This window comes from Plectrocnemia conspersa, unplaced genomic scaffold, assembly GCF_051122295.1.
Source record: "Plectrocnemia conspersa isolate PC_06_02 unplaced genomic scaffold, ASM5112229v1 ptg000012l, whole genome shotgun sequence".
NCBI classification, from domain to species: domain Eukaryota; kingdom Metazoa; phylum Arthropoda; class Insecta; order Trichoptera; family Polycentropodidae; genus Plectrocnemia; species Plectrocnemia conspersa.
Window position 1 is genome coordinate 17,433,424 of NW_028277176.1, and position 15,784 is coordinate 17,449,207.

Consider the following 15,784-nt stretch of genomic DNA (forward strand, 5'->3'; position numbering starts at 1 on the left):
AACTTTACATTGTTTGATATCGACTATATGAACTACGTAATAGAAATGCTGCTTGCTAGTATCAAAAGATAGTGTCGCCACCTAGTAGACTTATAATGAATCTTGTGTGACTCACTGAATATAAAAATAAATATTTTTAATAAATAATATGGATATAAGTAAATATAAATGGATATAAGTAAATATTAAAATATAAATTTATTATATAAATGATAATAAAATTATTTTTATAATAAATTTATATTTTATTAATAGTAGTACAAGACTTTGCCAATAGATGTCTCTAAATAAAATTAATAATTAATCAACACGTGTTCGTAATTCCGTGGAATACAAAAAATATATGTACTGCACTTGAGTACATCGTACAATTTTGGTAGTTATAAATCCACAAATAGTACTATTGAAAAATACAATATTGATAATTATAAATCCACAAATTGCACAATTGAAAAATATTATATTGGTAGTTTTAATTCTATTAATAGTAGAATACAATATAAACAAGTACAATATTGATATGATTCACATTTTCTATGAACAATTAGCAAAATATGATTTTTTGACATTTAAACATTTGACATAATAATATGTGAGGAAGTGATTTTAATAAGTTTAGTACACAGCCTAGCGCTAAAGGCTGAAGTGTGTAAAACTATGGAAAGAAATACATTTGGTATGAAGCTGGGTGTAAACCACGTCTTGATATTAAACGGAAACTGACAGTGTGAACTAACCACTACTAATATTTTTAACACTACTGTAACAAAGTTGTTTCAAGCGAAAAGCTGTAAATGCGTTCTAAGTTTTATAAAGTACAACATCCAAAATGAGACTGCAAAAGGGTCGGTCCGAGTACAGGCTGCACAGGCGGTTGCCAGGTTGCGACATCGTGCACGCGATTAGAGACCATTGAGGTATTATATATTTTTAGTTTCAACATCAAGGTGGAAAATATTATCAAATACCAAAAACCACTATCCAGAATAATCCATAATCCAGAATAAATAAATATAATCCAGAATAAAAGTATTGATAATCACAAAAAGATCAGCGAAAACCATTATGCGAAGCAAGTGTAAACCCAACCAATCAGATGCAATGTAACTGCCAACAGTTAAAAAATCTTATAATATATTTTAAGATAAGAACGGATATTCTAATACCGCCCGAATCACCCATGACAATAAGAAACCTAACATGAGACATGTTAATCTTCTCCCATTTATCTGACCAGGCCCGGGGTCGGGGCAAAGCGAGCGAGGCAGCCGCCTTGGGCCCCGAACTTTAAGGAGCATCTCATGATTTTTTTTTACTTTTACAAATATTTTTTAAATTTTATTTCGTAAGTAAAACACGTCAAGCGACATTCTCAACAAAAAAATCGTAACGCCCGTCTTAGCGCACCCCGCATGGATACAACACGGTGCCCATAATTATATTCCCAATAAATTTATATTTCTTAGTATTTTGCAAAAAAACAAGGCCGTCTTCCACGAAAACACGTGCTGTTGTTTTCTAAGTAAACATATTTGTATATCGGTTGTCAACGGCACAGATGTATATTATATAATGTATATTATTTCTTTCACCATTTACCTGATTAACTATTATTTATATATATATGTAATATATTTTTTTGAGGAAAAAAGACAAAAAAACATGGACATTATAATTTTAGCGGTTTTATTTAGTTAATAAAATATTTCGAAATTTATAATTAACGGGTAAAAGTGATTTTGATTTTGATAATTAATTTTGCCGGGTGGCAATTAGACACAGATTGGAGAGAAAACGGCATTTTTATTTCGATCGTCAGATTTGGCTCAACCAAACCGTCATCTTGAGTCGTTATTTTGCCAATTTCGCAATCACAAAATACCGAAAAAAATGTTTGTGAAAAATGTAATTATTATAATTATATTGTTTTTGCAATATTTTTCTGAAATATTTACAAATTTTTAATGTGTTTTGATACAATTGAGCAATGATGAATTATTGAATTAATTTAAACGTAAAATATCTTTTGTTTTCAGAAATTCTATTACATTTTCAAAATTTTCTAACAATTTAAGACTACACCTTTATGTTTTAGGCACAAATAATTATAATATTATATATAATAAAAGGAAAACAAAATGATAAATTCAAGCATGTTATTTACTTAATCGGAAATACCACTTTGGCGGACAGATGATGTCGGTTCGAAATTATACATAGATTATGCCGCTGTAGTAGCATTTTTGTATTAGTTTAAATGAAAGTGATCGGTGAACAGGGCACCACCGGCCGCTGTCATCCCGTTGAGGTCCACCAAAAGAACGTGCTGCCCTCGGCCGCCGTCACGTCAGTTTTAACAGAATTCCGGCAAGTTTTAGCCATAGAGAATGAATAAATACATATATAATATATAAATAAGCCCCCTACAATTGTAATTAAATAATACATAATTGATTAATTTGCTTTATGGCCTGTCCTTTTTTCCTCTATCGCTCCGAGAACCCACGTGAATTGAAGCAGGTTAGTTCGCAAACGCTACTCTTTTACTATCTTCCATATAAAAAGGTATGGATGGCGGAAGTTTTATTTGAGAATTGGTCCATCAACTTATTCATACTTTCAAGTCAAGCATTATTGTCTGGAAAAGGAAGTTCTCTTTAAACCTTTCCTCCTGCTTGATAATGCTCCTAGGCACCCTCGACATCTTGATTATCTACGCGTATCTGCCTAAAAACATGACTGAAGTCCTACAGCCAATGAACCAGGAGGTTACGTTCAAAGAATACTATTTGCGCACTACTTTTCCCAAAGCTGTAGCAGTAATATATAGTGATAAAGTATCCCTTTGTGATTTTTGAAAACCATACAACATCTTAGACTTTATAAAGAACATTAAACTTGCTTGGGAGGGAGTGACAGAAAAGTGTTTGCAAGGTACTTGGAAAAAATACATAAAACGTTACGTATATAAAAGTCATAAATCAATAAATTGTGGGACTAGTCAATGTGTTTAATTTATATGTTGTTGTGAAAGATATTGAAGAATAAGTGGAATATACCGAGGGAGAGCTAGCTAACGAAGATTTAATAGAGCTGGAAGCGCAGCAGCACTTGGAAGATAAAGAAGAGAAAATAATGGAAGAAGTGCAAAATATTTTCTTAGCAAAGGGTATAGCTGGTGTATTTTTAAAAGTGAATGTGACTATATTTGAACTAGATGCTATGGATCCGAATGTTAAACGATTCAGTAAAGTGGAACAGCAAGTGAATGAACTTTTACGATGCTATCATGAAATTTATTAAGTAAAAAAAATACAAAACAGACCCTCACTAACAATATTCCCAGGACCCTTACTTCTAAAAGTACCTCCATTTTCTTGCCGTCATATTCTATACCCGGGCCTTTTGCAGCTCCTAATAACCCTGCTGATAACTCCGATGATGACACTAATGATTTTAAACGATTCGATGACTATAATGTTAATATTGTGCATGTCTTTTTTAATGATTAAACTATTATTTTAGTACATATTTTTTTTTTTTTTGCTGATCCCTATTCAGAATAAACAAAAACGATTCAGCTCCTCGCTTAACGACCTATTCATAAGAACGAAATTCGGTCGTTAAATGAGGAATACCTGTATTTAATCATAATGTATTAATATAAGGGTGAGAGAAAAACATATGTATATACATAATAATAAATTAATGTAAAGTTTATAAAGTGTCTTTGTGTATATTCTAGAATCTGGGAGAGAAACATTGAGGTTGTCACTAATATTCTCAATGCTTTATGAGACGAATAATACAATAAAAAGCCGACTCTAGAGTAATCTTCAAGTCGATTATCTATGAAAAACCTTTATTGATTTAAATATGATATTATTAAAGCTTCATATAAACACGTGTTTTTATATAAAACCTAATATTACAACATACCATAGTAACTTTAAGCAATACGTTGTCATAAATAAATTTAAAAAATCATATTAAAACCTTAATACAATAATCTGATTAGCATATAAAACTAATGATAGCTAAGCATTTATGTTTCACGATCTACTCGCAACCAACTATTTCATTTTCATAGAAATTAATAATATTATTAAAAATATTTATTAACTAAATCAAATACACGCTATTGCAAACAAGTGTACGAAAGCTCATTTATATACATACATGTATGTATTTATTATATATACATACGCACATATTCACATCGTGAATGCCGCCAGTACTCGTCGTCTATTCATCAAATTATCGATTGGTTATTTCTAAGGTTTCTAAAGACCAGTGGATGGACTTTTAAGGTTTCCATCCATCTTTGTTCATTGACAAATGAAATTAGGTACCGCAAGTATGCGAAATTAGGAGCCGGGCTTATGGAAATACGTATGTATATGCAATGTACCTGAGAAATCCGAGAATTTATTTTATAAACCAATATGTATAATAAATACATAATTATTTTAGAGGATAAAAAAGTATATGTTTCTAGCGTTTGTAACCCGCGTTATGTTTCTAGTAATATTGTATGCTTTAACATTTGAAAATAGACAGTGTTTCATGTAGAATTATTTTAATCTGTCAGCATATATAAATGTTTTAGATTATCTGCTCTTGGAACTATGTCTAAGAATCAACATTATTTCCTATCACATTGAACCACGGTCTTCTGAATTATTTATCGTCTGCGAAGGCAAAGCGAATCAAGAATTGAGGTCACTTAAAGCAAAGATGCAAATCAATAGGAATAAATAGTGTCAGAATAAGTACATTCTAACATTAAATATGTCTGTCAGGACTTAAGTGAAAAATGATCAGACTAATGCAAATTATGAGAGATTGTTACTGAATCTAAACTACTTGTATTTAAATAATTGCTGAAGTGCCCACCTAAACAAATCGTAAATACAAAATAGTATATGTGATGAGATCAGAGTTTTATGACATAAAATAAAGTATTTAATCCATTGAAGTTTGTACTTTTTTTTATTTCTTTCACTTTGACTTATGTTTTATTAAACAAACAAAAAAATACATGCATCATTAGCAGATATATTGCTTCATAAAAATGTGCTTATTAAATACCACTTTCGATCATTAGGCGGAATTATCCTATATTTTTCGATGCTGTTGATATTTAAAGCGTTATTTTATTGAGTCATCAGATCAATAATGAGTTATGCACTACTAGTTTCACTTCTCGAATTTCTGTAAAAATTAGTGCCAAATCAAAAATTCTGATTTATCGAGAGTTTTAATCGAGTTTTTTTGTTAAAAATTATATTTATATGAATATTTTTAAATCATTTACAACCGCAGATTTTTTAACAACTGTATAAGAAAGGATAGGTCCGTTCCAGATGTCGAAAATATTTAGGTAGTAAAATATTGTTTATGTTTTTCTCAACTACTATAATCGTTTTCTTCCTTGCTTTGATAATTTAAACTACATTAATAATCGAATAAGAAAAAACACTCCCTGTGGGAATCGGCAGATTGCAAAAATGTATGATGGCTTTTCCACAAAAAAAGAACAAGGACGGTTAATTCCATTTTAGATGGTATGTGCTATTCAAAAAGTTACTTTAGATATATTTTAAAAAAATGATAAATATTTTACCATTATTTAAGTTATTATATATTTTAATTACTATGAATAATATAATTAACTTGCTAAAATATGGTCAAAAAACAGTACAGATATTTTACATATATTAAGTTATCTACAATAATATACTGTATTATTATAATCCCATACTTTTTATTTATCAAAAGTTTTTGAAAGTACCTGAGAAAATCGTAGAGTTAAAAAATATTCTCATTTTTCAAGAAATATAAAACATCGAGAAACTAGAATGCTTATGTACTATTCCATCGCGCTTCTATTATATATCTAAATATATACATGTATTAAATTAGAAAATGGCTCATAAATATATGTTTATTTGACAACTACGTTTAAAATGACCTATTACTTATCTATGCTTTTTTCAAAATGATTCAATACTTCCTTGTACGAAAATATCATGTGCTACACAGTCCATGTTAGTGAAGGCAAAAGTGCATGTAGCGTCATTTATATTATCAGCATCGTTAAATACGCTTCTCAAAAACACCATAATATTATTTACAGGTGCAATAGATATACAAATCAATTTAATCAAAATACGAGCTTTGCTTTTGCTCAAATTTTATGGTTAGTATCATCATATATGGCATTTCTTAATATGTGTTTAGGAATCTTATGCTTATATTTGTAGAGTAAGAATTTTATCGAATAGCTTCAAAGACTATATGTTTGCGACTGACCGGCGAGTATTACCTGCAGAACGCGGGGCTAAAGAAAATCTTATTTTAAGACAAGTCCTCGAATTGCTTAATTAAATATCAAAAACAAATTTTAGACATTGTTTTATCTAGATCATTTGCAGACTCTAATACCAATGAATTTATTTAGCTAGATCGTTTAAAACTCTAATAATAGTTAACTAATTTGGTTAGAAAAGCGGCTTATTGCCGCTAATCGATAGCAAATCGTAAATCTCTTCTATCGTTACATTAAAATATAGTATTACGATTACCTCCAAAGCCACATTCGGTTAAAACAGTTATTCCAAGTGTATTAAATGTACTGGATTAAGAGCGTGGCGCGTGCCCCCGCCGTCGTCCGACCGCCGACCCTCCCCAAAGGGCTATTGGGTTTCACCGATTGATTACATTTACGATTTGGGATGTTCCCTTTAACAATTTGCAGATTGTAATTGATATCATGTATTTTAATACGATTGATGTATGTATCTAACGCGAAATATCATGAGAACTCTAGCCGGATAAGGCGCACGATTAATTCTGAAAGACTGAATTTAAAGCAAGCCTTGCGAATCATTTTTGATGCTGATCAGAACATTGGTACAAAATGGGACATAATAGATCTTTAAGACTAAGACGTTCTTATTTAATTCACATTTCACCACAAAGCTTCGATAATAGTTAACATTTATGAGCTCTAACTATAGGATATACAATACATCATATTTTTTTATAAAAGGAACATTATGCTGCAGTGTTTAAAAAATACCACGTTAATTCCAAGTGTAAGAAAGTAGACCCTGCTGCCGAAATCCATCGCCAACTTGTTACTGCTTATGGCGATGGCGCTATAAACAGGTAAAATGTTATCGCAAATTAAAATCAGAGAGAAATGGCATTAATGATGAAGTGAAAGCCGTGCCACCGATGAACTAGTTAAAAATGAAAAAATCGCTTTGCTAATAAAGTGTCCAAAAATATTCTTTATGATTATCATAAATTATGCACGCGTTGGGTGCCGACAAATATATTTACGAATTTGGAATCATACTCGAGCTAACCAAAATGCATTGAGGTTCTTAGAGATTATGTTGAAAAATATATAAATCCTAAAATGAAAGTTTTTTAAAATATAGTCTGGAATTTATTTTTACATTCCGAATATTTTTCTTTATGGTTAAAAAAAACCTTGGGTGGCTTTTAAAATATAAAATAAGAATATTCATAAGATTTACCCAGATAAAAAATCACTTAATAAATATAGTTTTTAACCTATGACCTACTTGCATAAAAAATCCGGTACGCATATTAAATCTTGTCTTTTTCGATGATCTAACGAAATTCTTTTATAGTTACTTTGGAGAATTATGATTCGCATTGTGCAAATGAATACTATAATATAATAAATACCGCAAGGATCAAATCTTGGTCCTTTGCTGTTTCTACTGTTTATAAATGGCATAAATAAGGCGTTTGCTTACTCGGACTTTTTATTATATGCTGATATGATTGAAAAATAACTACTGATGAAGAGAAAATTTAATAGATTGTTTACCATTTAGCATTACTAAATTTTACATTATCATTCACATTTAATTAAAAGATTTTCCTGTGATCTCGAAGAAATTTTTTATATAAAAAAATCTAGATTCTGGCATTCTATCTATTGATATTTTTTAGTTTTATCAATACCTATAATAAGACAATAAACATAATTAGAGCTATGATACAAAATGCGAAACTAATCAATAATGTAGTTATTCTTTGAATTTTATATGAAACATTAGTTCTAAGCATATTAAAACAAAGTTCGATAAAATGGAATCACAGTACCATGAAATATTTATTACTATTAGACTGGATAAAAATAAAATTTGTATATCAGATACTTTTTTGGAAATTTTTCGCTGTACAGTCAAATAAACCATTATATTGTACAACTTACTCGATTTAGAAATCATGGTCAGTGGATCGCACTCTATTTCGTCAATATTCAGAAGTAGGAAATAGATTATATTAGGACTAAACCTTTAGGTCTTTATCACTAATTTTTATTTAAAAAAAATATAAATCATTAGTATAATGTATATGCTAAAGTGTTAAAATTACTTGTTATAAAAATATATTTAATTCATTAATTGAAAATACATTTTTTTTTATATTATTGTGAAAGTATATAAATAATGTTTTACCATGAATATATGGAATAAAAAAAATATAAATATTCACAAGATGATAGAGGCTGAGCTACTCTATGAGGTAAAAAATGAAATTACTAAAACAAATCTAAAAACTATTTCCCGAAGCTTTTGAAATACATATTAGATATATATTAATATTTTTATTATTATATCTCATATATTATGATGAAAACAAATTATCCAAAGGTCATGTGTATTATTTAATAAATATGATTTTGTAAAAAATTCAATATTATTTTTATCTTGCATATACATGTGATTAATGAAAAATAAAAAAAAATACAAATCGAAGTTTACAAATGATTAGAAGTGGTTAATGTTGTACTGATTTTGTTTTAACTGTTAACAATTATTGTTAAGATTGTGAGTTCATAATACATAATAAAAAAAATATTTGTTTATTACCAATCTAATATTTACTTTGTTACTCCAATCTTATGGAGTCGAAAAATATTATTTTAGATTAAAAAATATTCTCATTATTTGTATTGCAAATACAAGAAAAAAATCAATACCAGCTAATGCGCAATTTTATCTAAAGATAATGCTTCTTATCTCATATAATTTTCTACAGGGTCACGTGTCTGGGATTCATCACATAAAGTGGTCACCACCATGTATGTAATTTTGTGCTTTGATTAAAGTAAATAAATATATAGATAAAACACACACACCGCAGGTCAATTGGCGCAACAACCCCTAAATTGCATTGTACCATCATTTAATCACACCTGTGTTTGCCTTAGGGCTAACCGCCCCATTTGTAATGGGCACACGCTCGGTTGAAGATTATATTGTACATCCAAAAGTAGAGATGAAACGTTGCGAGCATAGATTAGGTTTATAAAAAAACTGGATCCCCTATGTATGATGCTACGGGACTTGAGAATTTTAGATACAGTTTATTATTCAGTTGTATTGATCTCTAGCTCGAAGCGTTTCGATGGTATGGTGTTCCTATGAAAATTAACATTTTCTTTAGGGAAAATCATTAAGCCAATCAGAACGCTCGGTCTCTTTTGTCCGCCAATGGAAATCTGTTAGGGCGTGGCTAGATGAGACAGGGGGAGAAAATCGTCGGACCTGTTGGTTGTCAAGGTGACATAATCACCCTTTTCATTGAGTTGATATAATATTTTATTTTCTGCTTCACTGAAATTAAACATACATACGTAATATACCGGTCTTGATTTTAAAACGTGGTATAAAAAATGTATTGTATAAATTATATTAAAAATAAAATGTAATATAAGCAGCTTTTTTAGAAAATTAGAAATTTATCCCATATTAGATTTCGTAATAATTCAACAAGAAGCACGGTTTTTATATTTAATTATTTTCGTCAAGCAACACAAATGTTTTGCTTGGTTTACTCGAAACATTGTATCTATACTGTAAACTAATTATTGTGTCATATTTATTAAGATAAAAGCAAATTGATAGAAAACGAATATATTCGCATATGTAGCGTGAATTTAACAAGGTGTCATTTTATTATATACCATAATTATATTCTTCAAATTTTAAAGAGTAACGTCGATAAAACTTGCCTATACTGAAAAAGTGTACATACCAGGGTTTCCTAAGCTATGTTCTTCAGAATACCAGTGTTCATCGAAACAAAGTTTATATGTGTTCCGTGAAAAAAAATGATTGAAAAACATGTTTGTTCTCATATAATATAATATTAACAGTCGAGTAGTAAAGAAGAATCATATATTCGCACTCAGTACGTATGAAAGAAGCGTATATTGTTTTTGTTTGGTTGCCCGAATCCGACTGACGTGACAGCCGACTGTCATTAGTCTGTTGACAGTTGCCAATACTAGCAAGTTGGCTACCCTGTTAATTTTGTCCAAAAATCTAATTAATAGATAATAAAAACAGACTGAAAATACATGTCAGATATTCAGCTTCTGGATAAAAAACTTAGCGGGAATATTACTTATTTCACAAGTAAGTTTGTGTTATTTTAATGATTTAAATTTATTTAAACTTAGATGCAAACAATTTGTAAACTATTCACATAACATTAAGCCTATATACTTTTAAAATTTGCGTAAAAATTACATTTTAGCAAAAATGTATTTCTTATTAAAAAAAAATAGTTTTTGGCAGATTCATAGAAACTACAATAGGGGTGTAAAAATTACGCATATTACATATCAACCGTATTTATAAAGCAGAACACCGCTTAAGAGTACATATAAAATATATTTAATATATTCATCGGCATTCTCAAATATTATATCATTAAAGAAAACTTTATCTGGAGTATCATAAAAATTGTTGCTTTATGTTCAATCATTATTGGCGATATTTTTTATATTAAATGGAATCAATCAATTGCTCTTTAATAATCTGAATTAATTACTATAATTAAATAGTTTAATAACTGTATTTTTTATACACACCTAAAAGATTAGTAAAAAAAATACCACACCATAATGTCCCCTTCCGTTCAATATCCAACGTGATAGGATCAAGTGTCAGCGGACAGGTATGGCAGTTCAGACTTCATTAATCGCACGCGATTGGAACGACCGGAAAAAGGATGTATCACCATTACCGGAAAAGGATCGAATATAATTCTTCCTGTGGACCAATGCCCCTTTATCGGCTGCCGAATACGCGGCATGTGTTGATCGTGTTGTTTCAGGCAAAATGAGCAGGATGTTAATGAAGATTCCTATAGGTATATAAACGATTAATATAACATTAACACAATGTGTGTATGCCACAGAGAGTAACAACTATTAATCATAAGTTTAAATTTAAACATTCATAAGACGAAAGATAAAAGTATTTACTATATACTGCACAATAGGACTATTGTTATCATTACCCCTTGTTACCAATCGCCGAAGCGGTTTTCTAGAATTTTCACTTTTAAGACGAAAACATATTTAGTGGGTGTGTACAAAAAGCGATGTAATTGACTCGTCAATATCCACATATGTGATTCGGCAAAGCTGTTTTGAATCAGTAATATAAAAGATGTGACACTTAGTTACAGAGGACAAGACGACCAGAGGGAGAGACGCTCCAGAAACTCAATCTCAAAAAGTCACGCCACGAAGCACATCAGCGAAGAACACAGTCGACAATAATTCAACTCGCCACTCAAGCGAAAACTATATGTGGTGTTTTTATGCTTTAAAATATACTGTTACCAGCTATTCTAGCGTTTATTTTGATTATAAAGTCACACTCCTACGGCCTTTAGCCTCAAAATTTGTGATCCTTGATGTGATTCAAACATCAAAAATGACTTAATAGCAAATTCAATTAAAATACAAAATTAGACGAGATAAAAGAGAAGCTATAATATTTATGTTCCTAGACAGCTCTTGCTCCACCTTACAAATCTGTCACATAAAATTAAGAGCAAGCGTCAACGTCTTTATTTTAGAAGTTTTCACAAAAATTTGTAGGTCGTTAAGCATTTATTCAAACTAGTAAAAAGTGCATTGATAATCTAACCATTTTCGAGAAATTCCAGTTTTGAGTTTCAGAACGTCTTTGAGAGTTACGATCGCGTCCTCGTCTGATGTCCGTTAGAGCCAGAACGTCCACACTAGCCGACGCGCCCAGATGGCTTTCTCCATCCGACTCCTTTATACGCTGACATTGGATATTGATTCAAATATTTATGTCAGTTATTCAGAGCTGGTTTGATTCGTATCTGAAAATTATATTATATTATGAATTAAACACAAAAACAACAATTAGTATCTAAATTTGCATAAACTATATTGCAATAGTTCTTGCAATACATTAAATCAAATATTTTTGTATGGTTTCGTTTATTTAATGCTTTTGCTAATTTTTTCCGAGTAGGTTGTAGTTAATCACCTTTTTCACAATAAAAATAAAAAGTATGTAGAGATTACAATAAAATTATCGATATTAATAAGAACGCGTATCAGGCCATTCGAAAAGGGAAGCTATGTAACATTAGACTTATAGGCACGGTACGTGGATGTTGAAAAAAAGGGATATGTCCGACGACGGGGGATGAACGGATGATTACCCTTTGGGTAATTAATGAAAAGATGGGTCCCTTTATCCGCCCTTAACGACCAGAACAAAAGGAAGTCCACAATGCCGATGATTGAATTTAGACATGGGTCATGTCATAACCGAAGTTGAATTTAGTTAACAATATTTTGTAGTAAGACTACATCGATGAGCGATCCCTCGCTTTACGATGGTAACATGATGGGAGCAAGGATCAGATTATTGCTCAATGATCCGTGTTGGTATCTGCCAACGATGTGAGACTCCGTGTGTGGTATGCCGCGTCAAATATTCGCACACCTAATTTGCTCACAGACCTTTGACTTTTTTATTCAGGGTTGTCCAAATTATCTTTCAATATAAAGAATTTCATACAGAAATTGATGGCATGCTGCAAAACCAGCAAAATATTAAAATAAGAGTAGCATAAAATGCTCCATAGTTTGTCCGCAGTACGATGTTACAATGTGACTCAAAAAATTGATACGCTTATTAGAAACGGAACAAAAATAAATAAGTATTTTTTTTTATATTATCTATTAAGCATTATTAATAAAATGAAATGGTCTTGGATCTGCGAAAAATAAACATTAGATACAGTAAAACATTTTTTTAAATAAATTGGTTATTTCATTTGCATAATCATATATATGTATATCACCAGCCCAAAATTTCCAGAAGAAAAAGCAGCACTGATTTGTAAAATTTTTTTAATAACAATTATGCGTCTAAAAATATTTATGAAGATAAATTAACAATATAAAAATCAAGAATTTATCTCCTAGCCCTGAATGTAACATACGGGTGGCCCATATTCGTGTTTACACCCTGTAAGTCCGGAGTTGATGTCCCGGTGAACTTTTTTTCATATCTTTAACAATACCCACAGTAGATACTGCACAGGAATGAGTAAAAAAATTCCAAAATTTCGCACGACACCTGAACTCCGTGTTACCACACCTGTAATGTAAATTTGTACGAGAACTTTTTTAACGGATAAAATTAATCAAACTAATATTGTCTCGCCTAAGAATGTTGTTTTGCTAGTGAAACAAGAAACTTGTGTCTGATCAATAAGTCACATTTCCTTAGAAGAAGAGTAACCATGTAGACATTATTTTCTCGTTCTATTAAGTATTAATTTTACTATTACAAATAAAAAAAGTTTTTTTTTATCAACCTGTTATACATAATTATTTTATTATGTATAAAAGGGTAAATCACGACTGCTGGTTATATAAAAATAAACATATAACGGCACTGCTATGTCCGTACACATACACATCACAGAAATGCTAATGCGCTCATACACGTCAGCTCATGTGTCATCTGTGTACGTATACACTCTCACATTGACATATTGTTGAACAGGGTGGAATTATATGGTGTAATTTATTATTTAGAAATTTAGATTCGCTTTAATTAATTTTATTTTATTAAAATATTCTTTGGAGTTTATCCATATTCTTTGGAGTCCGAATTAATTTTTTAAATTTACTAGTGGACCCGGCAGTGCTTTGGTATTGCTAAATTTGAGTATATACATACATATGTATGAATTTCCAATAAAATAAATTTGTGTTCAGCATCCGGAAATGATAACAAAGAGCCTGCTTTATAGCAGATTTACCCTTGAATCTTGAATGTTTGCATATAATTGTCAGTTGTTACATTCGTTGCACCAAACGAAGTCATTTGAAAGCATATGTTATAATTTCGTATGTTGTTCATAAAATGTTTTGATTGGGTTGTAGTACCTGCATCCAATGAGAATAATGGCTCAGGTGGTATATTCAATTAAGGCAATTTAACTTTATCATTCAAACAACATATTCCAGATGCTTCATTTTTGTATTTTAATGCTTGGCAATGTGTGCAAAATTTATTCATACTTTCAACAACAATAACTGGATGCAAGTTATATTCAATTCCAGAATTATATTGAAATAAAATTACCAATTGATGCAATCGATTCATTTGCATGCGTAATCGAACATTTTCGCATTCTTCATTTCGATCAACATATGAAAAATTCTCGACTTACTTCGTGCTTCGTGTTGTTGTGATGATTCAGTAGCACATGACTGTAATTTATGTAATCTATTTCCTTCATTACGTTGTGCTGTTTCTGCTTCTGTTTCATTTCTTCTTTCTTCATTCTCTTGGTGCGACGACCAATATTATATCGTTTTGTAACATTATTATGTAATAACAACAATAAAATAACTATAACAAGTCTTATTTAACAAATGAATATCAAAAATTCTATTATTTCAATAAGCATACTTTCGAAATCAGAACTAAATTTCGCTCGACTGGCTAAAGTGTTTTATTAAATTTATTACACCGTAATTATATAATACATATTTTACATGGATTTGACCTACGTGACGACAAAAGTGTATGATATCATTATACCATGAATTTGAGATATATTTAAATAATAATTAGAACGGCAGCGACATCTAAAAATTAATTTATGGGTTCAACCTAATTAAATAACAAAAAAATTGGTGACCATAGTATATATAAAACGGCGGCGATGTGACATGGTATATCGTAAAAATTATCGCGAGCGCGTTTGAGCCCGACAACACTGTAAAAACAACAGCGCTACCAATCATATTTCATTCAAACTACTCTCTAAACACTCCTGGTATTAACAAGAATAAATTTAAAAAATTTCAGCAAAATCGGTTCAGTAGTGTTCGAGTAAATAGGGCACATACATTCGAACATTGCCTTTTATTTGTGTAGATAATAAGTAGTCATTGTCATTATATTAGATTGTCATGAAAATAATGTTCACGGTAAAATCCATTTTTCAGTCGTATTGTAATGTTCGACGAAAAGTTAATCCTTTACGACAAGAAAAAGCAGTCTGCACGAAATTATACAAAAATATAGCGCAAAACTTATGGTTACTGTTTAGTGATCAATGCTCGGTATAATACACTTCTATTTTTTAAATTCTTGGCAAAACGTTATAGGCAAGAAATTAAGAAAATACAACAAAAACTTCAATTTCTGGTTCCTACCAGGCACGTACGGAGAGATACATTCCTTTTCGCTCGCTCGCTCGCGTGCGAGTGACGAGGGTGAGTGAGAGATAAGGGCGTGCGTTACATGCGTTCCGCGTGCCCATTTCTTCTCACTCACTCTCGTCACTTAACACGCAAGCGAACGAAAGGGAATGTATCTCACCGTACGCATCTGTTTCCTACATTGTTTAATTGAAAGGCACAATT